Genomic DNA, 25,403 nt, shown 5'->3' with positions numbered 1-25,403 from the left:
ATGCTCCTGCCTGCCTACTGACCAGGCATTTTCCCTTCCTCTCTTGGTAAAGTACAGGTTCTCAGTGCCATTATGTATATATATATTAATTAGAGGTCTATGTGTATAGAAAAATGATCCTGCTTGGTCTGGAGCAATTTAGCTGGAGGCTGGAGAGAAGACGCTTAGGAGAGCAAACATTTTCAAGGTGCAACCGGTGACCTGTAACAAGCCGGGGAGATTCATGGCGAGAATCGTATATTTTGACACAACAGTGATTTGATTAAAAGAGAAAGTAATGGGTTTAAACAGTCACTATGAGGATGTAGTCAGACTTTGGTAGCATTTTGCAATTTACTTTACAGACCAGTGATGGAGCAGGAGTGAAGACCTTGCTGCTGACAAAGGGCCACTTGGGTTTCAAAACAAACATAAACAAAAATTGAGTGGCTGAAACTAGTTTTATTCCCCGTTATTCTTTTAAAACACACACACACACACACACACACATCCACGGAGAGGGCAGGATAATACTAAAGCAAAGAAAATATTGAGGTCACTTTGAGAATGGAATTAGATTTTATTTTTCTTGGCTATTTTTAAAAGAATTATTTTTGGAGTCAGACTCCACTGAGTCAGTCTGAAAGGCAAAGGAAAAAATGTAATTCTCTGCATTTTGAGAAAATAAAAATTTGTATTAGAAAACTGAAATAGTTAATTTATTCCACTTAGATAAGCAGTATGATCCCCAAGAATAGCTACCATACGTAGGATCAATGTAGCATCAAATTTAATTCTAATATAGCAGTTGAGAATAGTGCAATGTGGTTTGAATTAAGTAGGTTAAAAGGGGTATTAATAAAACACAGTTAAGCAAAAAATGTGTAAAACTTACAAAACCACCTATGTAGTATGATCCTATTAATGTGAGAACACAAGGAAAAAAAAAACAACAATAATAAATGGAAAGACAAGCCATATACATGTGTAAGTCCAGGAATAGCTGCTGCTGCTGCTGCTAAGTCGCTTCAGTCGTGTCCGACTCTGTGCGACCCCATAGACGGCAGCCCACCAGGCTCCCCCGTCCCTGGGATTCTCCAGGCAAGAACACTGGAGTGGATTGCCATTGCCTTCTCCGCCAGGAATAGCTACGTCATCCTTAGTAAAGGGTTGGAAAGCCAGATGAGAACAGTAGCATCCCCGAGAAGGGCATTTAACTGTTTATTTTAATGTCCTCTTTCATTGCTTGACTTTTATTTATAATGATAACACTTTGAGATTTAACTTATATAAAATAATTTCTAAAGAGTTCCAGTAAAGGTCTGTTTTTAAGTGAAAAAAAGAGTCTTACTCTGAATTTTGATACATACATCCTGCCTTATCAAGACTAACTGTAAGGATTCTCATTATAACTCTGTGTTGAAGGAAATAGTCACTGAATGCTATTATAAGATAAATCCTTTGAAGAACAAGTTTTAAAAATTACAGTCCCAGTGAGGCTCACACAGGGCAGACCTCCCTGGTACCCCAGTTTTCTCACTGGAAGCTCATTTGTTGTCCCTTTATCCTTCCATCCCCCTCAGCCTCAGTGACCATGATAAGGTGGCTGCCTCAATCACTAAGCATTTATTATACAAAGCAATTCACATCCAAAAAAAAAACCCAAAAATATCAAGGTCCTAACACTGCTCTTTGGTCTCAGAGTTTCTAATAATAATAGTCTCCCGGGTAAAATTTCTTATTTTCCACAAGTCTGATTTTTAAAGTGATATTTTGGTGCTTCTGCTTTTTAAAAAAGAATTTTCTAAAATGCATTTCTCATTTATTATAATCATTTTCATACATTTTAATATCTTTTCCTGGGTTTCCTGGATTGCAATTGCTATCCCAAAGCCCTTCAGCTATTTTAACCAAGGAGGATCAGAATCTTGGGGAAAAAAACAGATAGGGGGACTTAAGACCCTCACTCTATACTGCGTGCCATCCTTTCTAATATTTTTAGCCCAAGTGTCATAGGTCAGGCGCCCCAGGAAATAGTCTATGAGATGATTTCTCACAGGAGGCTTATTGGGGGTACTCTTGGAGTCATCCTCGAGGGGGTGAGAAGGCAACAGGAACAGGCGGAAGCTGAGCTGCTCCGCTTTCGCCACGAAGGCCTCAGCTGACCCCACAGTGACTCTGGAGCTGGTGGTCCTGTGCAGCTGCTCCCCCTGTGCCCACATGCGAGGAGCTGGACTCTGGGAAAAGCAGCTCCCTGTAGCCAATGACAATTCCTGGAGTGGAATTCCTGGGACGGACAGACTTCAGCAACCAGCACTTGCAGCAGCATTGGCCTCAGAGAGCGCTCTGGTGGTGCACCCCAAGTCCACCACATTAAGTCTGTGGGCTTCCTTATCTTCCTTTCCATCTACGAAGAACAATGCTCTTTACACAGAGGCTAGAGTACCTCTAAAACAAAGGAGAGAAAGGAGCAACATTACCTGTGGACCAACAAACGAGAACGTTTTTGGTAAATGAGGCTGAAAGGAAAAGGGTGAAAAATGCTCCATTGCTATGACAAAAGCAGTAAAGAAAGAATGACTTAAGGAGTGGCTTGGACTAAACATTTGAGATTTTGTTTCCAAACTTTCTTGATTCTTTCATGTTGCAGGGCTGGTTCTCTGGTGTATTACTTGCATTTGTATCATAGAAATAACTACACATCCTAAGGAGTCTGGAGATGGTCACCTAGAACATTCTATTATATACGCAACAGTATGGTTCATACACGTATTACATCCAGTAGCTGATATTTTGGTCTGTAAGACAAAAGCGGAGGACGTCAGGTATCCATTACTGTTTTTCCAGTTTTCTGTTCCAAAGAAAACTGATTCCAGGAGGACATGGTGTCGACGAAGTGGATTTGCAGAGCAAATGGGGAAAGCGGGCTTCATCAAACACCCAGGGATCAAGGAGGACACTTTACGGACCGGGAAGAGTGCTCTCCTTGTCCCTGTCAGCATATGGCAACGTGAACTCTGACTCTGCCTTGGCAGCCGGAAGTGGACTGGGCATATTTTGAAGCCAAAGATGTTAATGAAGATTTGTTAGGTGTGTGAGAAAGAGAAAAAACATAAATGTTTTAAGGGGTTATTCATAGGGATGTTTATTCAACCTCTAAATAAGTAAAGTAGCCCAAGTAAAAAACACTTATGTCTGAAAAAGAAAAAGCTTGACATGTTTTCCTAATACATCACCAAAAGAAAAAAGAGAGAGAGAGACACTCCACAAGCATTGCCCAAATGCAAGTGTGCATGCTTAGTCACAGCGGGTATCCAACTCTTTGCAACCCCAGGGACTATTGCCCACCAGGTTCCTCTATCCATGGGATTTTCCAGGTGAGAATACTGGACTGGGTTGCCATTTCCTACTCCTGGGGATCTTCCAGACCTAGGGATAGAACCTGAGTCTCCTGCATTAAGAGGTGTAGTCTTTACTACTGAGCCACCTGAGAATTCCAAGTTCTCCTCAGAGAGATTAATTTAAGGAAAATTCAAATCCTCCTTGTTCTAACACAGAAAAATGAAGGTACCTGAAAGAAATATCTGTTCCTAAACATCTCCATAACATAACACCCCAGCCCGTGATTTGTATCTATGTATAAGGCTTGACAAGGGCAATAGATTCACATTCTAGCAAGATCTAGGATTAAGTCCTGGGACCTCTCATTCCTGTACTTGAGATTTGGTTCCTCATCAATTCCCTTAAAGTTTAACTCTTGAAGATAGCTTTTGCAACAAGAGTAAATGTGGAAGTAAGCAAGGAGAGATGGGGGACAAGGAGAAGAAGCGGGAAAAAAAGCTATTACAGTTGGGTGTCCTCAATAATTGCAAGAGCCAATATAGGTTGAATGCTTTCTGAGACTTTCTTTCTCAGAGGTTTACGTACATTACCTCAATAAACATACCAGTAACCCTAAAGAGTTGGTACTGCGTAGGGTACTCATCATCTCCATTTTAACAGATGAGGAAACAGAGCCTGGAAGAGCTCAACAGCCAGGTGGCCCTTAATACCCTTAATACCACAGATGGGAGGTGGTATCAATGGTGCCACAGCTCTAGAAGGCCACTTCTGGGTAAGAGCTACACCTCTCCGTATATCTGCAGACTCTCCATGTTAGGGCTGCAAGAGCCCTTCGAGATCCAGGGACCATTCTGCCTATGCCTCTCCCACTGCAGGCAAGGAAACTGAGGCCAGATCAAGAGGCAGAACAGCTCGCTATTGCTTCTGTGGTCACGCATGTTATCTCCCGGAAAGACATGTAATTACATGATAAATGATAGTGTGGTCTGCAATGTTTCTCTTTGCCCTGGTAATAAATCATCCTGGATTTGTAACCAGACCCACAGTCTATTCATTCATGTGGTTGGCAGAACTAAGCACACAGACCTAGCTTGCTAGAAGAAAACATTTTGGATCTCCAGATTCCCTTAAAAAGGGTTTCTGAAAATCTGCTTGAACCAGAGCCCAGTTAGTTCTGGAGTTCTGAGGTCATCAAACGCCGGGACAACGAGAGTAGTGCCTGCCAGCTAGAACTGAGGAGACTTGGGAATGCTATGAAGTCTGGAGCTGAACTTCAGGAAGATCCTTGGTATTTCCAGAGGCCACAGCAATGATGCGGCCTTGAACTCATGGGCTTAGAGCTAGCCAAAGGCAGGGACTCAGTTTATAAATGAGGCCATCCTCAGACTCTCAGTTCAATTCAGTTCAGTTGCTCAGTCGTGTCCGACTCTTTGCGACCCCATGAATCGCAGCACGCCAGGCCTCCCTGTCCATCACCAACTCCCGGAGTTCAGTCAGGCTCACGTCCATCGAGTCAGTGATGCCATCCAGCCATCTCATCCTCTGTCGTCCCCTTCTCCTCCTGCCCCCAATCCCTCCCAGCATCAGAGTCTTTTCCAATGAGTCAACTCTTCGCATGAGGTGGCCAAAGTACTGGAGTTTCAGCTTTAGCATCATTCCTTCCAAAGAAATCCCAGGGCTGATCTCCTTCAGAATGGACTGGTTGGATCTCCTTGCAGTCCAAGGGACTCTCAACTATAGCCCCTCATTTTTATTTTAGGAGCAGGGAAGACTTCAAAACTTACCATTGATTCAATTGTGGACCTGGAATGCCCCTATATCCTACATGTCGTTACCAAGAATGGACCTTAAGTCAATGATTCAAAAATGGCTTGACTGTTTCCATGCAAAGGCTGAAAAGCATCTACATACATTAAACAAGATCAGGTCTTCTTTCTAGTAGTACAAGAAATTCTTAGCTGCTACAAAGAATCACTACATATTTATTCATCGAACACTGACGCAGCCAAAGGCTGGAGAAATTTACTTCACTAACTGAATTATTGAGTTTCCCTGGTGGCTCAGGGGTAAAAAAAAAATCTGCCTGCAATGCAGGACACGTGTGCAGGAGACAAAGGTTTGATTCCGGGCAGGAAGATCCCCTGGAGGAGGAAATGGCAATCCACTCCAGTATCCTTGCCTGGAAAATCTGAATCCATGAGGTTGCAAAAGAGTTGGATATGACTGGGCGATTAAACAACTAAATTATAGTCACCCAGTGGTTTGGTGACAGATTTTGTGCTACCACTTATGTTTTGAGTTTGACATTTTACATCCTGAAAATATGCCAAACCTGTCTCTTAAGCTTCACTGTTTTAGGATCATTCCCTGTTGCTAGGTTTTCAAGTTTCTGCCCTTCGCTTGTTCCAGGAACACCTTGTCCTGTAATCAAGGAGAAGTCGCTGGGAGCAGCCACACTGTGCCATGCAGGAGGCTCAGGTTCAGTCCCTGGGTTGGGAAGATCCCCTGCTTTGGGAAAGCCCTAGAGTCTCTCTGCTCACCTTTTCTTGTCTTCCTAAACTAGAGACAGAGCTTGGGGTCTGGGGATGTCATTTCATATTGCTCAAATTTATATAGTTTCAAATGGATGCAGAGTGTTAAATAGTGAAGCAACCCTGGACTGTGGAAATCGGCCAATCTGTGTTTTGGATAAGACACTTAACCTCTCTGTGCATTTCTCATCGCCGAAATGAAATAATGATTCCTACCTCGGAACTTCCCTGCTGGTCCAGTGGCTAAGACTTGGTGTTTCCAGTGCCGGGTGCCTAGGTTTGATTCCTGCTCAGGGAATGAGATGGGCTTCCCTGGTGGCTCAGAGGTTAAAGAGTCTGCCTGCAATGAGGGAGACATAGGTTCGATCCCTGGGTCGGGAAGATCCCCTGGAGAAGGAAATGGCAACCCACTCCAGTACTCTTGCCTGGAGAACCCCATGGACGGAGGAGCCTGGTGGGCTATAGTCCACAGGGTCGCAAAGAGTCAGACACGACTGAGTGACTTCACTTTCGCTTTCAGGGAATGAAATCCCTCATCGTTAAGAAGCTTAATGATATAAGTGTACATTGCCTGGCACATACAAAATGCCCAGTAACTGGTAGCCATCATTATTATCAAGCTGCTGAAAGATAATGCTTCTTCCCAGCACAGATATTCTATACAATACTTAAGAAGATAGAAAAGCGGGTATCAATTGTAAATCAAACTTCAGTTGAGGCTTCCTTGGGCTCTGGACAAAGGACTGGAAACATCCTACTGGGTATCCAGAAAAGATCTAACTAATCCAGAGGCAACAACATCTCGGGCACAGGAACAGAAGTAAAGGACTTCAAATGAGGAGCTGATTGCCCAGTCACCCCAGCACACTTGGCCCAGCACCCTTCAAAACCAGAGACAAACCAACATGGCCTCTCTGCCACCTTCTCCATCCTCTTTGCTCTGCTTTACAGCAGAACCCAAGTCACAGACCTCAGGCTGAGGTCTCCCAAGCCAAAGTGCTCCAGATCACAACTTCAGGATTTTTAAATCAGCAGTTCAAGAACCTGTTACCCATTTACACTTCTGACTTATGCAAATGTATAAGGATTTTTTAAGGTGAGCTGTTAAAGTAATATGATAGACCTACCTTACTGCTACAGTGATAATTTTTTTTAAAGGCTTACAAAAATTTTGGGCTTCCCTGGTGGCTAAGATGGTAAAGAATCTGCCTCTAATGCAGGAGACTTGGGTTCAATCCCTGGGTTGGGAAGATCCCCTGGAGAAGGGAATGGCTACCCACTCCAGTATTCTTGCCTGGAGAATTCCATGGGCAGAGGTGCCTGATGGGCTACAGTCCATGGGGTTGCAGAGATTCGGACACAACTGAGCAAATAACACTTTCACTAAGAATTTTAGCTTGTCAGCCCACTTAGGTAAAGTTGTGATGAAAACCCTTTGTTACCTATTTTAATTACCTTGCTTAAGTTAAAACCCACTCCTAACAGAGAATAAGAAAAGAGATGCAAAAAACTGAGTATGCACTACATAAAGATCCGGACAAAAACTACAAGATACAAAAACATGGAAAAATGGAAACTCTTATGTTAGAGTGGTAGGGTTGTGGGAACTTTCCTTTTTCCCACAAAAAACACAAAGTATTTTTATGGAGCTTTAATGTCCACTGAAGTTTCCAGATACACATGACTACCACATACAGTTTTGTCTGCAACTGTACTGAGTTACTCACCACAGTCCTGAATACTCATTGGAAGGAATGATGCTGAAGCTGAAACTCCAGTACTTTGGCCATCTCATGCAAAGAACTGACTTTTTTGAAAAGAGTCCTCCCCCTGATGCTGGGGGAGATTGAGAGCAGGAGGACAAGGGGACAACAGAGGATGAGATGGTTGGATGGCATCACCGACTCAATGGACATGAGTTTGAGTAAACTCAGGGAGTTGGTGATGGACAGGGAGGCCTGATGTGCTGCAGTTCATGGGGTCGCAGAGTCAGACATGACTGAGCGACTGAACTGAACTGAACTTTCACCTCTGGAAAATCACATCACTGACCATGGTATAGTTTGTGGGTTTCATGCTCCCTGAGCATCTCCAACACACACAGCCATCACCTGGGACATCCTATGTACAGTAACAAATACACTTATTTAGGCCTTATTTCAAAAAGTCAGCTCTTAAGAAAAAGTGTCAACAACAATCAATTGAACAGTTTCCTCTTAAAATGTATGTGTTAGAAAGTAGTGTGAGAATTTGACTACTTTACAGTTGCCCACAAGGAAAAAATGCATATTTTGTTACATTTTATTTGTTGCTTTTTTTCTTTACAGCCAGGTCATCTTGGCTTTTCTCCTTCCCTCCCTCTCTGCCTCCCTCCACCCGCTTCCCTCCTCTCTCTCTTCTTTCACTTGTTTTTTCTTTCTTTTTTAACCTTCTGCTTCGGTAGGTGATATCGAAGTCTTTCACTGCGAGATGGTAGAAGTATTACAACAAACTTGTTTTAAAAGGAGGTTTGTTGGCACCAACAAGGTTGAGAATGGCCGCTCCACACGTGTCCTCCAATATAATGTTTTCAGAATCTCGTAGGAAGTGTGTAAGCTCACTGGGCTTTCAGAAGGTCCACCACTGGCTCGTGTGGAATGGTCTGAGTTCCTCCAAAACAGATGTCAAAATCAAAACCAGGCCCTTCCGGGGAACCAGGATCCCTAGGTCTGAACCCTCCGCCTCCAAAGCGGGTCTAGCCCCCTCCTCGCACCCAGCGGGCCTGCGGGGATGCGGGGCGTGGGCTGGAAAGCTTGGCCTTTGTCCGGTCACACGTCCACCCCCGGACCCGCAGCCAGCCCTCGAGGCGCCCTCCCCAGCCACGGCCCCAGGATTAGGGCCGCTGTGGCCCCCGACTTCTTCTTATTAGTGTTTTTTAAAAGAAAAAAAATGTAAATCATTACTCAGCTCAGCTCAGTCAGCAGGCAAACTGTGTTTAATAAATTAGCTTAATCTATTCCGCAAGTGGTTTGTGAGTGCAGTGTTTCCTCCAGTTAAGGAAAACATTTATATTCTCTCTTGGCCCTGCGTTCCTGGGCTCCCAGAGTCACTCCCCGGGCGCGGGCGCAGGGGCCCATCCGGAGTGGGTGGCTTTCGGCGGAGACCCCAGGGCGGAAGGGCCGTGGGCGGCGCGTGGCTTTGTCCCCATCAGGCCCCGGGTACCAGCCCGAGGCGCCGGGACCCACCCCGCTACCCCCGCCCTCGGCCGGAGCACGTCCCACTCCTCCAAAGGGGCCTCTTTAACTGCTCCCCATGAAACAATAATTCATTATGTCACCAGGAGGGAAGAAAGGGAGTGTAAGTGTCTTGATGGGATTAGAGGAAACCCCCGCAGAGATGATTTAGGGGCCGTGATAATTCATTTAATAGGGGCCTGGGGCAAATTGCTAGACAGGGAAATGGAACTGAACCAGCCTAGAAAGGGCGCCCGACAAGGCTGTGTGGGAGAGCTGGCTTCATTAGCAATATTTAAGAGATTTCATCTAAGAAGGAGTCATAAAATGCAGTACTATTTTATCCACCTGGTTTGGTGGCCTTTAGCTTTTCTCTGCATGAATATTAAATTTGAAATGGCACTACAGCAACACATTTTGGAAAGTGTTCTTTGGGCTGTTATTTGTATGGTTGGTTTAGTTTCTCGTTTGTTAACCTTTTAAAATGAGTATCATTGAAAATGGATAACTGTACAACCAGAACTGGAGAAGATTAGGGGGAATATAATGCTTTAGAATAGGTTGTTACTAAACTGGGTAAAGGATTTAAGTTTTTATTGATCAGAACACAAAAGGCATAGAGAGTGAGCCCGCAAGTGGCAAATTACTTTGACAATTCCCAATTTTCATGCAGATTTGGTGATGCTGCCCCATTCAAAGCCACCACCCGAGGCTCGGATGGGACCACAATGCAGTGAACACAGATGGGACTTCCGCACAGACACCCTAAAAAGTCAAAAATCTTCAGGGAGATACTTCCAAAGTGTTTTCTCGGACAGATAATATTCCCTTTTATTTCCAAGGGGCAAAGACAAACTCAGTGTGATCTTGAAACTAGTTCCTTCAAACGTGGATTTTTATTATTTAGGGGCAGGGGTAGGGGTGGGGCTTGCTTGGAATTTTACAAACCCGAGAAGTTTACATGTGAAAACAGTGGTAACGGTTCCAATTACAGCTGGAAGGAAAAAAAAAATTCTCCTAAGGTGTGTGTGTCTTCCTGTTTCCTGTGCATGATGTTGAGAGTCCTAGCCAGGAAACATTTTAGACAAAACACAACCTTCACTCCATGATATCCCACACATTTGTGTAGCCTAATGCACTTCTCTCCAAAAATCTTATATTTGCTTTAAAAAAAAAATTTAACTTTCATCCCTCCCTTTTAAAAAATAAAAAATAACTCTCCCAGATATGCCGCCTTCATTTTTAAAAAAAATCACGGCTGCATTCTGTTATTTTAACAAAACAACTGGCGGGTCTCTATTCACAGAGCTGTTTTAGCCACCCAGGATACACACAATGCATAATTAATACGTACTTTAAAAGACTTTCTTAATCAAAAAAGACATTAACTACATGTAAAATTATTCATTTACATATATTGGTTTGTGCGATTTTCCACAATGACAGTAGAGTTGGTAGCTAAATATATTTTTATAAATAACAAAACTTAGCAAATGTCTTTTGTAAGGCATGCTTGGGAGGGGTAGTACTAATATTTGTATTCCTCCTGTTAATATCCCACTATCTCCAGGTAAAGATGCTGTATTTTATACAGAGTTATAAATCACTTTGCATTAGAGTGAAAGGATCTATTTCAGATAAAATAAAGGAGACTAATGTACTATATATAGTATATACTAAATACACCTACTGCCCATGGGGTCGCAAAGAGTCAGACACGACTGAGCAACTTCACAAATATATAGAGAGTATACACATATAGTCAGTCTCTGGACAAAGGCAAGCAAACTTTAACACTGGCTGGCTGGTTCTCTCAGAGCCTCCTCCCGGGTCCTTAGACTTCACTTTTTTCAGAACTTCCCCTTAGGGAGAAGCAGCCAGAACAGCCCTAGTCAATGCTGGGCCAAGTTCTGAGAAGGTAGCCTCTCTTTGACTGAAGAACTTTCATTCTTTCCTTTTTCCAGTAAAAAGTCATTCCAAGCCATTCCAAGCCTAACTCTTCTGGGGAGTCCTCCCCAAAAGAAACCTGCCTGCAACATTTATTTTTGCTTTTCAGAAATCACGTTTTGTTGCCACTTAGAAATCCGGGAAGCAAAGAACTCTGAGAGGTGGGTATGCACACATATCCAGACTGTGGAATCTTGGCATAGCCAGCAGTGTTTAAAGGACATCACAGGTTTAAACAGTTTCCAGCACAGTGACCGTATGAGACAGGCTGTGCTGGGAGCCCAGTGTGCACAGATGCAGGAGCTACAAAGGCAGGGACAGTTCTCTTCGTTCCCAGAGCCCAGCCTTCAAACACAGGCTGTGGCATCAGCAGACACAAAGCCACATCCATGTCAACAGAGGGGACAGGAGGAGAGCATTAGATGTTTATCTTAGAGGACTGAGGTACTGGCAGATTTTTAAAATATTTTTATATCTTTTAAACCAACAAAACTGGGAGTTGGGTGGGTCAGGGAATATAAAAAGTTTCAATTTTCCTAATATTAAATTCCAGGGGTTTTTTGCATTACAAAAAATGAAGGTGAAGAAAATGCATAGCCAAGTTATCTTCTCTTTAAAAAATATTAATATTTAAAATACTACACACTATTTCTGAGAGCCGTCTAATTTTTAAAGAGAAAACCACCTTTCCAGGAATGAACCAGGAGGACTAGCGCTCACGGCCGTGCACAGGCCAAGGCAACACTTGCCTGTGCCCCACTCACACCAACCACGAACACCAAGCCCAGGACAGGTCACCGGAGATCACCTCTTTGGAAAGCTGAAACCACCGTGTTTCAATAATGTGACCGAAACACATCAGAGTTCATTGAAATAAGTTTATACTATAAATCAGTCAAAGCTTTGTGAAAAGTAATTTGGTGATATGTATCAAAAGCCTTAAAAATGTTCACTTCATTTAATCTCTGGGGAGATCTTCTGAAATGGAAACAAGAAGGTAGGTAAACAAATGCTTATCTTTAACATTTATAATAGGAAAACAACAATAAAAAACCACACAAACATCCAATAATAGAAAATAGTGAAATAAATGGTGACATCCTACAATGGAATTTAATAAATGCATTTTCAATGTTATAGGATGCTCTGAACTGTGTCAGTCAGAGGAGAGATGTTCACAGGATTATCTCTGGGTAGTGGGAATATGTAGGGTTTTTCTCAAATGTGTGTAAGTTTTCCATAATGAGGATGTATTACTTCTATAATATACATCTTTTAGTGTATCATATCAGTTTTATACACACACATGTATAAAATTCATTAATTCCGTCAATGTTTATGACATGACAAGCTGACAGGCTAACCAGAAGTCTCAGAGTCAAAATAAAAGTGAAATCAGTTAATTAGCTATTTTCCCCTTAGATAGTCACATGAGAACAAATTAACACATATTTCTCTATTCATGTCAGGCAATGCATGTTTTCTTCTTTAGCCAATAAGTAAATTTCATCTTTCGTTTATCATTGTGATTTTCTTTTGTGGGCATATGAAGGTAGAAAATGTTCCATGTTTTGGTAGAAAAATTAGGTGATAAGTCCACATTCCATCACGATCATGTGCAGCTCACCCTTGGCACCAGGCTGCACATTTATTTATTATTTATGGAAATAATAGCACATGGGGAAGTTGCAAAGACAGCCATGCTCTCAGGCCACTGCATTATCTGCAAAAATCTGTTTTCAGCTGCAGACTATAAGTTTGACCCTTGGCTCACTCTCTCACTGTTTTTTTTTAACTAGGTCAAGTGGCTGTCCCTGTAGCGCCATCAGCATATTCAATAAAAATCACGTATATTCTGTGTTTGAAGCATACATTATAAATAGATGTATAGATAGAGCAGATATTGAGAAAAGAAATGGTAAAGATTATGAATATTAAGATTTATATTAATCTATCAGCCTATTAAAGTACAGTAAAACCTGTCCTTCAGACCACCTTTTTAAAGATATCACCTCCCTGAAGGGACCACTAAATTTCGGGCCAAATTATTTTCCCATAAAGAACAATGAAAAGAAAATGATTATATTAAGACTACTTCGACTATGGTTTCTTTTCATTGTTCCGCCAAAAATGATTCCAAACAGTAAAATAACATTGATTTTGACCTTGTTAATGAACCTGAAGAACTTCATGGAATACTCAAACACCGATTTCCATTTTTAACAGGAAAAAAAAAAAAAATGGGCCCTCCGCCTCACATTGTCAACCACACCAGCAGCACGAAGGGATCCTGTCATTGATATTCGGCAGATGTGGCTTGTCCTGATATCACTAATGTTCCATAACATTTGTCATGTGGATTTGTCTTCGTGTCCCAAGCTGGAGATGATTGTGTGATTTGTAAAATATTGAAGAAGCCTTCAAACTGAGAGGTTTATTTCATTTCTTTTTGGTTATAAACATTCTCGCATGCAATATGACTGAAGCGATTTTCAGTTTTCCAAAATGCCACTCTCTCCAAGGGAACAGCTTTCTCTCCTTAGGCTTTGCCAGGACTCCCTGTGACTTTGACTGGCTTTTCTTCCAAACAAAACTGTCACGCGATCCACAGCCCCCCACCTGAGCCCCCCTCGAGGTGGGCCCTGGTTCTCTCAATCAGGTCCTTCAACTCACTCATGTCAGCCAGAAATGCCAGAGGCCCCACCCATCCTCACGCTGGACTCCACAGCCTATTCCCTCACCCTTTAAGTCTCTGGAATTGCTTTTCTTTGCAGCCTCCAAGAATATAACGCCATGGTTTTTTCAGGTCTCCTCAAAGTCTGTCTATTTAAATAGGACTTCTTTTTTCAATGGCTATCAGGAACGATTAGTCAGATATAGACAGTCTTTAAATTACTCCTATGTGTGCAAGGAACACATCTTAAAATTGTCCAATGAAATGCAAACATCTGAGCAACAACTCATATGTAGTTCAGGCCCCTTTGGGGGGCTTCATGAACCCCAGAGTCTTGGAAGGCAGGAACCGTGCCGTGTGTGCCCCTGAGCCCAGCTGGTGTGTACTCAGCTCCCAGGAGGCCAGTGTGAATCTGAGCTGCCAGTCCTGCCATTCCAGTCTGTCCCTGTTCTTTAGCTAGAGGTCACTGCACCATCATCAGCCCAGAATCACAGAACCTTGGTGCTGGGAGCATGCTGGCTCAGTCCAGCCTTTTCATCTCAGAGCGACTGAGGTCCCCAGAGAAAGGATGCCTCAAGCGGCGTCAGTCCACACAGCCACGAACTTTACGGGTGAAAATCATACGTGTCTGTTTCTGCTCCCAAAAAGAAGAGGGAGGCCTGTGATTTTTTTTAGAAGTATATTTTAGCTGATAGCTTAGAGTAGTAAGCAGCCAGCTATGTGGTTTGAGCTCAGAAATAAAGTATAAACATTTACAACTAATCCTTCCAATACCAGGACATCAGAACAATAAACTTCCTTTTATTCATGCAGGATTTATTTATTTTAACTAGAGATGGAGACAGCAAGGCATAGTGGACTATGAGTGGGATGTGGCATCTAATAACTTGGATTTGAATTCCAGCTTCACTCTTTGCTAGGCGTGTGACCATGGCTGAGTCACTTAACCTCTGTCTGGGCCTCAGCTTCCACATCTGTAAAATGGGCCTAACAATACCATCAGCCTCCCTGGGGCCACTTGAAGAGCAAAGGAGATACACTATGTCAGTGCACCACATGAGGCGAAACAAGTGATTTGTTGGCTGAGAAATGAATGTCAAAGCCATGGCCATGTACATGACAAAAAGAAAGCACAGACGGAGAGGAATGCAATGATCATTTGAACTTAGATAGTCCCTCTTTCTTTGGAGCAAGCTAGTTGAATCGATGCTTTTGAACTGTGGTGTTGGAGAAGACTCTTGAGAGTCCCTTGGACTGCAAGGAGATCCAACCAGTGCATCCTAAAGGAAATCACTCCTGAATATTCATTGGAAGGACTGATGCTGCAGCTGAAGCTCCAATATTTTGGCCACCTGATGTGATGAACTGACTTGTTTGAAAAGACCCTGATGTTGGGAAAGACTGAAGGCAGGAGAAGGGGAAGACAGAGGACAAGATGGTTGGATGGCATCACAGACTCGATGGACATAAATGTGAGTAAGCTCCGGGATTTCGTGATGGACAGGGAAGCCTGGCCTGCTGCAGTCCAGGGGGTCGCAGAGTCAGACATGACTGAGTGACTGAATGAATTCGATGATCAGACATATGAAACGCAGACACCTGGGTGTGAACCCACTCCCAGCCGGAGCTCTGGGGAACCCCATCAGCTCTTTGCACTGTCGCCTTTCCATGGCCACTAAGTCTGCTCTTTAGGGATGCGGGGCTAGAGAACTAAGCCCGGCTTCCTCTTTCTCTCTCCTCCCTAGTACCAGCTCCCATCTCTGTGAAACACACTTAGGAAGCTCAGGCCATTGACGAGAAAAGCCCAGATTCCTAGGAAGCATATTACAGCTTGCTTTCTGCTCTTTCAGTGACAGTCTCCGTGCCACTCTGAGACACCAGGCGGTGAGCCGTCCCCTCCTTCCACCATTCATTTTCCTGGAGGTTCACAGACCACCGTCCTCCCCCTGAGCCTAACATCTGTTCTTCTCACCTTGTCAGTTTTCTCCTTCTTTTCCTCCCAAACCTGCAGGTAAAACATGCAACTTTAGCTTCTCGCTTCAGGAAGCAGGGTAGAGAAAGCCAAGGGCATTATTTTTGTCCCACTTCAGCTGTTTCTATGGGGACAAGGCTGGGTTATTTTGCATGCTCACTGTGAAGACAGACTAGTGCTCGGCTGTGAACACCCATTATTCTGGACTGAAATCTGCCTTTCTCTGACACAGAAAAGACACTGCATTTTCATGTATCCACTCAACAAACATTCACTGAAGGGTGATTACGTGCTAAGCACTGGGCTAGAGCTCAAGAAGTGAGCGAGGCTCTGTTCCTCTTCTCAGCAGCCCACTCTGCGTTTCCACAGATGTCCTCTTGCTCTTTTAGCCACTTAACTAGTACTAAGGGCTTCCCAGGTGGCTCAGTGGTAAAGAATCTGCCTGCCAGTGCAGGAGACGAAGGAGACATGGGTTCGATCCCTGGATCAGGGAGATCTCCTGGAGGAGGAAATGGGAACCCACTCCAATATTCTTGCCTGGAAAATTCCATGGACAGAGGAGCCTGGCAGGGTACAGTCCATGGGGTCACACAGAGTCGAACACGACTGAGCATTCAGGCAATGGCAGCAAAGAGTCTTCTCTCTATAGAGCAGAGGCCTGAAACAGTACTGGGTACCTACTTGAGGCACAGTAATTACTCAAGGAATCAGAGATGATCTTAGAACTTCTGAATGGGACCCCTCAATCTCACCCGTGTTGAACCACAGAGGAACGAGAGGCCTAGGGAATTAGGCTCATGGAAGCCACCCACAGTGGCCTGTCTCATCCGTCTTGAGTGGTTGAGGGCTGCTCAGAGACCCAGGGATGTGTGAGAAGTTGGCTAAATGTCCTTTCCAGTCTGGAGATTCCAGGCCGACAGGAAAGAACGGTGGTGACCTGACTGAGCAGTCCTCTGGAGAGTTCAAGAATCGGAAGCGATGTGAGCTCCGTGGGCTCGTGCCACCGCCGGTGTTTGCCTACGCCATCACTATCAGCATCACACTCATTCACTGCTTTGTTAAGTGCTTTGGGATTTCTCAAGTATAAAAGGTGCTATATAAAATCAATCACAGGAAACTCAGCTGCTGGCAGCTCACAACAGCTACAGTAAGCGGTGTCCACTCAATCAATAGTCCCTCACTGAGAAGGGGAAAGAATACCATTAAAAAGATGTGCTCTTAGAAAAACTTCCCTCAAGCAAGGAAAAAAAAAAATTTACCTTCCAAGAGTATACAGAAAGCACACGATACATTGTTCCTCCATGAGCAATATTAAGCAGATAGGAAGAGTTGCTGACTGCTCGGCATGTACTTCGCCTTTCATTTTAACCATGCAAGCACACAAATTGATACACATTGCATCAGAGAAACCTTGTAGGCTCCATGCAGGAAATGCCTCTTTGATTAAAAGAACATTTTATTGGGATATAACTGCTTTCCAATGTTGTGTTCATTTCTGCTGTACACTGAAGTGAATCAGCCATATGAATACATGTATCCCCTCCCTCTTAGACCTCCCTCCCACCCCACCCTCACCCCACCCATCTAGGTCACCGGGAGCACTGCGCTGAGCTCCCCGTGCTTCCCACTAGTTGCCTGTTCTGCACATTGGTGTGTGTGTGTCAGTCACAGTCTTCCAACTCATCCCATCCTCTCCTTCCCACCCTGTGCTCACAAGTTGGATTTGTAAATCTGGTTCAGTTCAGTCACTCAGTCATGTCTGACTCTTTGCAACCCCATGGACTGCGTGGGGTCCAGCATGCCATGGGGTCGTTAAAATCTGGTAGTAACAAGAAGAAAGAATTAGCACTCTGGCATCAGGGTAGGAAAAGTGATCTCTAAAAATTGCTTGCCAAAAGACAATATGCATGTTTGGAATCTAGTATACCTCACCTGCCTTTAATTAATGTCTAAATATAAGAAAAATGTGTAGATGTGTAAAATTTTATGATGTTACAGAACTGAACTCCTTGTACCATCCTGAGAGAGTATTAATTTGGGATATTTTAAGTTTTCATTTTATTTCAGAAAGTAAAAACGGCAAAAACAATGATGTTACTATATATATGAATTCATGGTATTTCTTAAAGTTATGACATAGTAATTTAAATAGGTGAGAAAATTAGGCAGAGGCTACCTTACAGTATTCTTAGCCCACAAATTATTTTTTGTTAAAGAAAACTATTATAGTAGAGTGAGAACCTGAAAAGCAAATGGCATCTTTATATGGATTCATATAGATTTATATAAAATCTATAATCTACATAATCTATAATATAATCTATAAAAATATTGAGTCACTATGTTGTATACCTGGAACTAATATTTATATTGTTACCTCAAAAAATATTGTTGCGGCAACTACACTCAATAAAAAATGCATTAAATAAAAATAAATCCATTGAAAAAAGAATGGAAGACTGCTTTCATAAGCTGAGCATATAAAAAACCATAGGTTATTACTGTATTGGAAACAAAACACTGAATGGGGAGGGAAAAAAAGGCATAGTGACAACCATTGAAGTTCTCATGAGCAAACGCATTTAAGAAGAAAGTCATTGACGAGTTTGCCTAATGAAGTACTCCTGTGGTCTGAAGGGGTATTTTAAATCAGTCATCAGTGTCTCTTCAAGTCTTTTCCTCACGCTGTAATATTAGAGTTCAAATTGCTAAAGCATAAGTGATTAATAACCTCACGTTTACAAGAAATGTGTAGGTCTTTTAGTCGGAACATTTTAAACTCTAGAGTGCGCGAGAGCTCCTGGGGTTGGGGGAGGGCGTGTTGCTGGATGCAGAGTTGGAGGGCTCAGGACCTCACCTTGAGAAGCTACGTGCCCAGTCCCCTGGTGGCATTAGGAAACTGCAGTCCGTGCCTGTTTGGTGGCTGTAGGGCCTGGCCCATCACCGCCCATGCCTTCCACCAGTCACCGCTTTCTCCTTCAGCACCTGGTCCTTCTCTAAGCAGTGGTTTTGCATACGTGCTCAGTCGCTCAGTTGTGCCCAACTCTTTGCATCCCCATGGACTGTAGTCTGCTAAGCTCCTCTGTCCATGGGACTTTCCAGGCAAGAATACTGGAGTGGGTCACCATTTCCTCCTCTAGGGGATCTTCCTGACCCAGAGACTGACCCTGCATCTCCTGTCTCTCCTGAATTAGCAGGTGGATTCTTTACCACTGAGCCACTCGGGAAGCCCAGTTACAAGCTGAGTACTAGTTATTTTGATGATGGTCGGTTTTGAAATTCTCAGGAGTGGGTAAGTTGTGTGGAGGGTCATGCTCATCAAAGTTCAGGCTTCATTAGTGGTCCCCATCTTAGATTTCAGAAGTTTCCTTAACTTGAATATACTTCCCAGAGTCTGAACACATTGTCAGAAATTTCAGGTTAGATCTAGATTGAAACAGTCACTTTCAAAATTCTGGGACACTTGTTTTTTCTTGGTTGGCATAATTTTATTTCACTTTACTCAGCTCTCCTATAACCTAGCCACACCAGTGGGGCAGAGGCTTAATAATTCAAGCATATCCCGAAGTTCAACCTCTAAGGCAATCACTGAAACTCTGAGACAGATTCATGTACAAATACGTCTAACTCTTCAGCAGAATTACTGAAAAACTGACAAAATATTCCCTTTCCTTCTTTTAATATGGGCTTCCCTTGTGGCTCAGACGGTAAAGAATCCGCCTGCAATGTGGGAGATTTGGGTTCGATCCCTGGGTTGGGAAGACCCCCTGGGCGAGGGCATGGCAATATAATCAAGGTTATTCCTGATTACTCATCATCCTAGGAACAAGGGAAAACCGTGGGTCAGTATGATAAACTACATTCTATCTGGAGTTCTGTCTTATATCCTCCATGAAATATCTCATCAAGTTATGACAAAATCATCTTCTTGACTCTTAGTTTCCTCCCTGTAGAGACTGAAGGAGATGGTAAAAAGCCAAAAAATGGGCAGTAAAGGGGGCAGAAAACTGGAAGAAGAATTTTAAAAAATCTAAACTACAAGTGACCGGAGAAGGCAGTGGCACCCACTCCAGTACTCACTCTTGCCTGGAAAATCCCATGGACGGAGGAGCCTGGTGGGCTGCAGTCCATGGGGTCGCGAACAGTTGGACACGACTGAGTGACTTCACTTTGACTTTTCACTTTCATGCATTGGAGAAGGAAACGGCAACCCACTCCAGTGTTCTTGCCTGGAGAATCCCAGGGACGGAGGAGCCTGGTGGGCTGCCGTCTCTGGGGCTGCACAGAGTCAGACACGACTGAAGCGACTTAGCAGCAGCAGCAGACTACAAGTGACAGAGATATGCCAATTCTTTCAAACACTGAAAATGTCTTTAAAATTTTAATTCTGTTTCACAATTTCCAGATAAGTGAACAAAGAATAACACCCATTTTCTCTTACTTTAAATCAGTGATTTTTTAAAAATCACTTTTTATAGGGCAGGAAAGTTTTAATGTTTAAGTGCTTGAAAAATATTAACAAAGTATGACAAAAACATTTGATATTTTCTCATATATTTACACTGCTTATGGCTTGATTGGAATGATTGTATATAAGGAATAGTTAGACGGTTTTATTGTGTATGTATGTAATACTGAGCAATATATTTAACCTTTCTAGGTCTCAGTTCTCCCATCTGCAAATAAGGATGTTTAAAGGACTTAACAGTCTCTACATCTCCCTCTCGTTTTTGGCATCCACAAATAAGATTTATGAGTCATAATTAGGATGAACAAAATCACATGTTTCCTGTGTGATTTCTCCTCAGAAAACTCAAGATTTCCTTGTGACATTTTGGTAGTTTAAGTGTTTTTGTTTAAGGAGGACAGTAACTTAAATTTTATACTCTAGTTAGCAGCTTGGATGGACCTGGAGTTCTGCATCTGGATTAAAAACACATCGGATTCATCCAGCATGTTGTTAATAAAATGGAGATGGGATTTCCCCATTGCAGATCTTCTGCTGCTGCTGCTGCTGCTGCTAAGTCGTGTCCGACTCTGTGCGACACCATAGATGGCAGCCCACCAGGCTCCGCCATCCCTGAGATGTGCCTCATGCTTCATGATTTTTTCACAGTAAGTGGATTAAAAGAAATCTCATTGTTTGCAACTTCCAAAACAAGTTCCGCATGCTTGTCCCCATTCTTGAGGCAATGAATGGGCTTTCAGTGGCCAGTTATTGACACCTCCAGTAGTGAAAATTTATTTCATTGTATTATCCAAATGTGTAGATAGCCAGATCACCATTTTCTGAAAATGCATTAAATGGAGTGATACAGAAGGCTGGCTGTGGCAGCGAAAAAGATCCTTCAGGGAGACCAAGTGTCGGGTCACAACTCTTTCATAGCTTCACTATAAAAGCCCAGTCTCTAAAAGGAAAGGCTCTCAGGATGCAAGAGGAAATAAGTAGGAGCTGCACCAAAGTACATTATATTGTGCCACACAAAGCATAAATCATGTGTGTATGAAAATCATAAGCCCTAAGCTTTAGAGAGAGTTGTGCAATTGACAATCAAATGGAGCTTAAAAGGAATTATGAGGTTTTCAACTAAAGTCTTGAAATAAAGAAAGTAATATTTTACAGCAAAAAATTGCAAATGTCAAGTTTAAATCATAAGACTTTGCACCATTGAGCTACTAGCTGGTTCTATAGCTTCTTCAATCCTTAACACAGGGAAAGACCAACTTTCATGCTCAATAAAACTTAAGAACTTTAGAAATACATTTAGGAACATAACTCATGTATTTGTGACTTTTTCCCTCCTGAAATGGCTAATTGTAGAAGAAAAATGAGTGGGCATAAGACCTCCTTGGTTGGTAACCTATTCCACCACTTGCTTTGGACTGTTATGAGTTCTTGTGTTTTTAAAATAGGGCTGTCACCAATTTGGTCATTTAAAGAAAAACAGGGCCTGGGGAATATGGAAGGCTGTCTTACTTTCCCCTTCAGTACATCTAGCTTTTGCTCTGGAAAACCCCCTTAGAGCAAACGAAGCTCCCCTTCAGCCAACCAAGCAGCCGTCCTGTGAAAAGCTGGAGCCCAGCTGCCCAATTTGGTTGCTCCTGTCCAAAGCCAGACAGGTGGCAACCCAGATTGAATCTGTTGTTGAGGGAATGATTTGATTCACAAACAGGGTTATTAAATTTTATATGGAGACAGGCGAAAGTCACAAGATCCTGGAGAGAAAGACCTGATTCACATAAATTTATCTTAATAGCTGTGAATTCGGGAGCATCAAGCAGAAAAAAATTAATGGAAAGGCATTTCACCTCCTCTGTCTGCCTGCTCCCCTCCACTCCCGGCAGGTAATATGCCCACACACACACAAATAGATCAACCACTGCCAGGCCTTCGGACGGCCCTTCGCAGGAGGCGGCCGACACATTGATCCGAGCCTGTTTTGACATATAAACTCCAATTTGGCCCCAAGTCACTGCGAGTGGACACCGCCACCGACGGCTCTGACACTAGGTTATTTGTTGTTGCTGTTCGCTGTCCCTGTTTGCACATTAATCCAGTGACAATTAGGTGTCAGCGAGCGTTGTTTCTGCTTAGCTGATAGCCTTGGGCTCTGCGCTTGAAGCCCTAATCAGGAGTGTAAACTCTGCTATATTTCAATTTGGAGAAGCGCTCTTCCGCTAAGAGGCCCCTGGCACTGCGATAAATAAAACGCCTATTTACTCTATTGCCACACTTAGACATCTAATGCACTTACTACCAGCCCCCTAATCATAGCCCACAGTTAAAACCGCCTATAAATCACTCCGTTCTCATCCTGCACATTAGTGAAGCCATTTTCCCCAAACCCCACAATGAGCACTGTTTCCTTTTCTTGTTAGTCAAAAGCTAGATGATTTTTATTAGGTTAAAGACGAGTTCACAGATGGTAAATCGCGTGGAGAGAAATGAGCTGGAGAGTTACACCCAGTCCGCGCGGGACGCGGCGCCAGGGCCGGGGGTGGGACCCAGTTCTGGAACCCCGGCGGCGGGACCCCAGAGCGCGGTGGATCCAAGCCCACCGCACCTGCACGCCCACCGGGCGTCGGGACTCTGCAGCTTAGCCCCGCGGACACCCCCAGCTCCCTGCGCCCCGGCGCACCCATTGCAAACCGCGGCCTGGCCCGGGGGCCCCGCACCCGGGCAGCGTGGGCTTGGCGCGGCGTCCTCCTCCAAGACTGCCATCACCCCCTAAAAAGGTACAAACCGCCCCATTCCCCTTGATCTCGCCGCGCACGTTTCCCATCGACTCAGCTTAGAAGCGAGAGCCGGGGAGAGGCCCCGCGCGGCGCGGCCCCGGGGGACCGCGCGCCACAAAAGCCCAGCCCGCAGCCTCTGCTCCTCGCCTTCCTTTTCAATTCTCCCCCGATCTCAGGTGGAATTAGGAGGATTAAAGCGCCGAGTAAATGAGGCGAGTGTGCAAAATGACTCCTTTCTGAACCAAACGGCATGCTCCGTGCTGGGGAAATGAGATGCACATTTAAATCTCATCCATCCACCGCCTGCGGCCACCGCCATGTACCTGCCTACTTAGCCCAAGGGTTAATTAATTGAGGCTTCAATGCACTATTGCAAGAGCATTATTGCATTTGATACTCTACATCTGTGATTTAAAACTCTTTCAGTCCCTTGTCAGCAAGGGAGGGTTTTTAACTAGGAAATTAGCATTCAGATAAGGGAACGCTCTATTTGCTTCTGAAAGGAAGGGAATATTAAGGATGCTAGTGCACAAACCGGGCTGTCATATCCTGTCCCATCCTGGAGGGAGCGCGAGGGCCCGGCTCCCCTGGGAGCCGCGACGACTGGGGCCCCGGCCTTGTGCATCGGGCACTGGCGCGAGGGGCGGGCAGGAGGGGGCCCGCGGCGGCCAGCGGGACTCCACTCCTCATGGTCTCCTACCTGCTGGGGCGTGTTGGCCTCTGCAAAGTCCAGTAATATATTTTCTCCCCACTTCCAAGGAGCTGATTCTTCTTAAAATGCATCGCCACGTTACTCAAGCGTTGGCTTTCTGCCTTCCACGGGCGCGGGTGCGGGGCTGGGGGCTAAGAACTGGAAGTAACTCACTCAGTTTCTTAAGGAAGAATGAGCCATAAACATCGCAGAATTTGAAAGACTCTAAAACAAAACCAGGGACAAGACTGTTGTTAGTGATCATTACCCTCACTATCTTAATGAATTTAGGAGCTAAACACACTTAAACTCACTTTTCCCACCTCTTCAGCACTTGTAGCAGTTTCACTATCTGCCTGTGTGCGCGTGCGCGCGCCGGGTAACAAACTCAAACAAAAAAGAGATCTTGGGTGAGAAGTCAGTTAGGATCCCTCCCCCTAAGGATGCTGTAACTTAGACATGGTTTTCTTGCAAAATGGAGTCATCTTTTAAGTTCTGGACTCTCAGACAAAAACTTTGAAACAGAAAAAAAAAAAAAGGAAAACAAATCACAACAGAAAACCTTTGTCCCCGGCTAACTCTAAGATGAACAACTTGCGGGTGGAAAGCAGAATGTTTCTTTTCTTGAGCTCCTCGTGGCCAGATACGTTTGGAAGCCCCTGGACTCCTTCAGGAACAAACACTTGGCCAGATACAAGGGACTGTCCTTCATTCTCTACTGAAGAACTTTAATTGGGTGAAATAGCATTGCCTATAGTGGATTCAGCTGAGGCCCAAGTCAACAGTCTGATCTAAACAGTTCTTTGGGGCTTCTATTAATCAGGCAAAGAAAAGTGGATTTGATGGTGTCTGTGTGACATCAATCAGGTATCTCTTTGTAAAAATGATCCAATTCTATCTCTGCATACTTCTTGCTGAATCATTAGTTATCCCCAGGAGTTTCCTTTGCAGATGCGAATCCTCACCTACTTTGCTCAGATTCTACTTTCTACATCTTCAGAGCATTTTTAAAGACATCAGGAAAAGCTGGCGATGTTCACAAGGAAGAGTAGCCGGGCTATGTGTTTGCCTCATGGTTTCTTAGCTGTTTTCATTCAACCCTTGAGTCTCAACGCCCATTTATAACTTGCTTTGGTCCATTTTGTTCCTCAGGACCAAGTACGCTAACTTTGTTATGTGCATAACATTTGGAATGTTTTACAATACATCCAGTCCACATGACATTATCTCATTGGTGACAGTCACCTTTCTGCCGCCACATGCCGAGAGACCAGATACTATCCATTATTTTAAACCTGTTTGATATAATCCTTTAGAAGAAGGAAAACTAGAGCTTGCTTTTCTGCCAGCTTTGCACCACATTTTTCCTATATTGCTCACACTGGTTCATGACAGGAAGGCTTTTTCCCCTGACTCCTGGGGGGCCTGCATTGGGTTCTTCCAAATAAAAGAGCACTGCAGGAAGAGCACACTGTTTTGGAAGACAAGAAACACAAAGTAACCCAATAAGCTCTGAAAATTGATGAAATGAAATGGTGAAATTCTGAGTCTGCGGACTTGATGGCAACACTTTGGGGAAATTCAATGACATCAATCTCTTGAGATGACTTGCTTTTATAACAGAAGGAGTGCTGTGCTTAGTCGCTCAGTTGTGTCCGACTCTTTGCAACCCCATGGGCTGTGGCCCATCAGGCTCCTCTGTCCATGGGATTCTCTAGGCAGGAATACTGGAGTGGGTTGCCATGCCCTCCTCCAGGGGATCTTCCCAACCCAGGGATCCAACCCAGGTCTCCCACATTGCAGGCGGATTCTTTACCAT

At 43.9% G+C, this 25,403-nt stretch overlaps 1 long non-coding RNA gene across 2 annotated transcripts; it reads right to left on the bottom strand.

Moving 5' to 3' along the window:
* Window positions 1–456: 456 nt before the first annotated feature.
* On the bottom strand, window positions 457–24,306 carry LOC147365394 (uncharacterized). Of its 2 annotated transcripts, none has more exons than XR_015133765.1 (3): window positions 23,899–24,306; window positions 23,594–23,809; window positions 457–2,427 (listed from the first exon to the last, which is right to left on the bottom strand). It is a non-coding gene; the product is annotated as an uncharacterized LOC147365394 (long non-coding RNA). The 2 variants fall into 2 exon arrangements; XR_015133766.1 differs by having other exon boundaries at window positions 23,908–24,306.
* Between the last annotated feature and the right edge of the window lie 1,097 nt (window positions 24,307–25,403).

Source organism: Bos grunniens, chromosome 10 (genome assembly GCF_055505025.1).
Source record: "Bos grunniens cultivar Pamir isolate PY7600 chromosome 10, Bosgru_T2T1.0, whole genome shotgun sequence".
Classification (NCBI taxonomy): Eukaryota; Metazoa; Chordata; class Mammalia; order Artiodactyla; family Bovidae; genus Bos; species Bos grunniens.
Note: the sequence above shows the minus strand (reverse complement) of the source record. Positions and strands in the feature narration are given on the sequence as shown.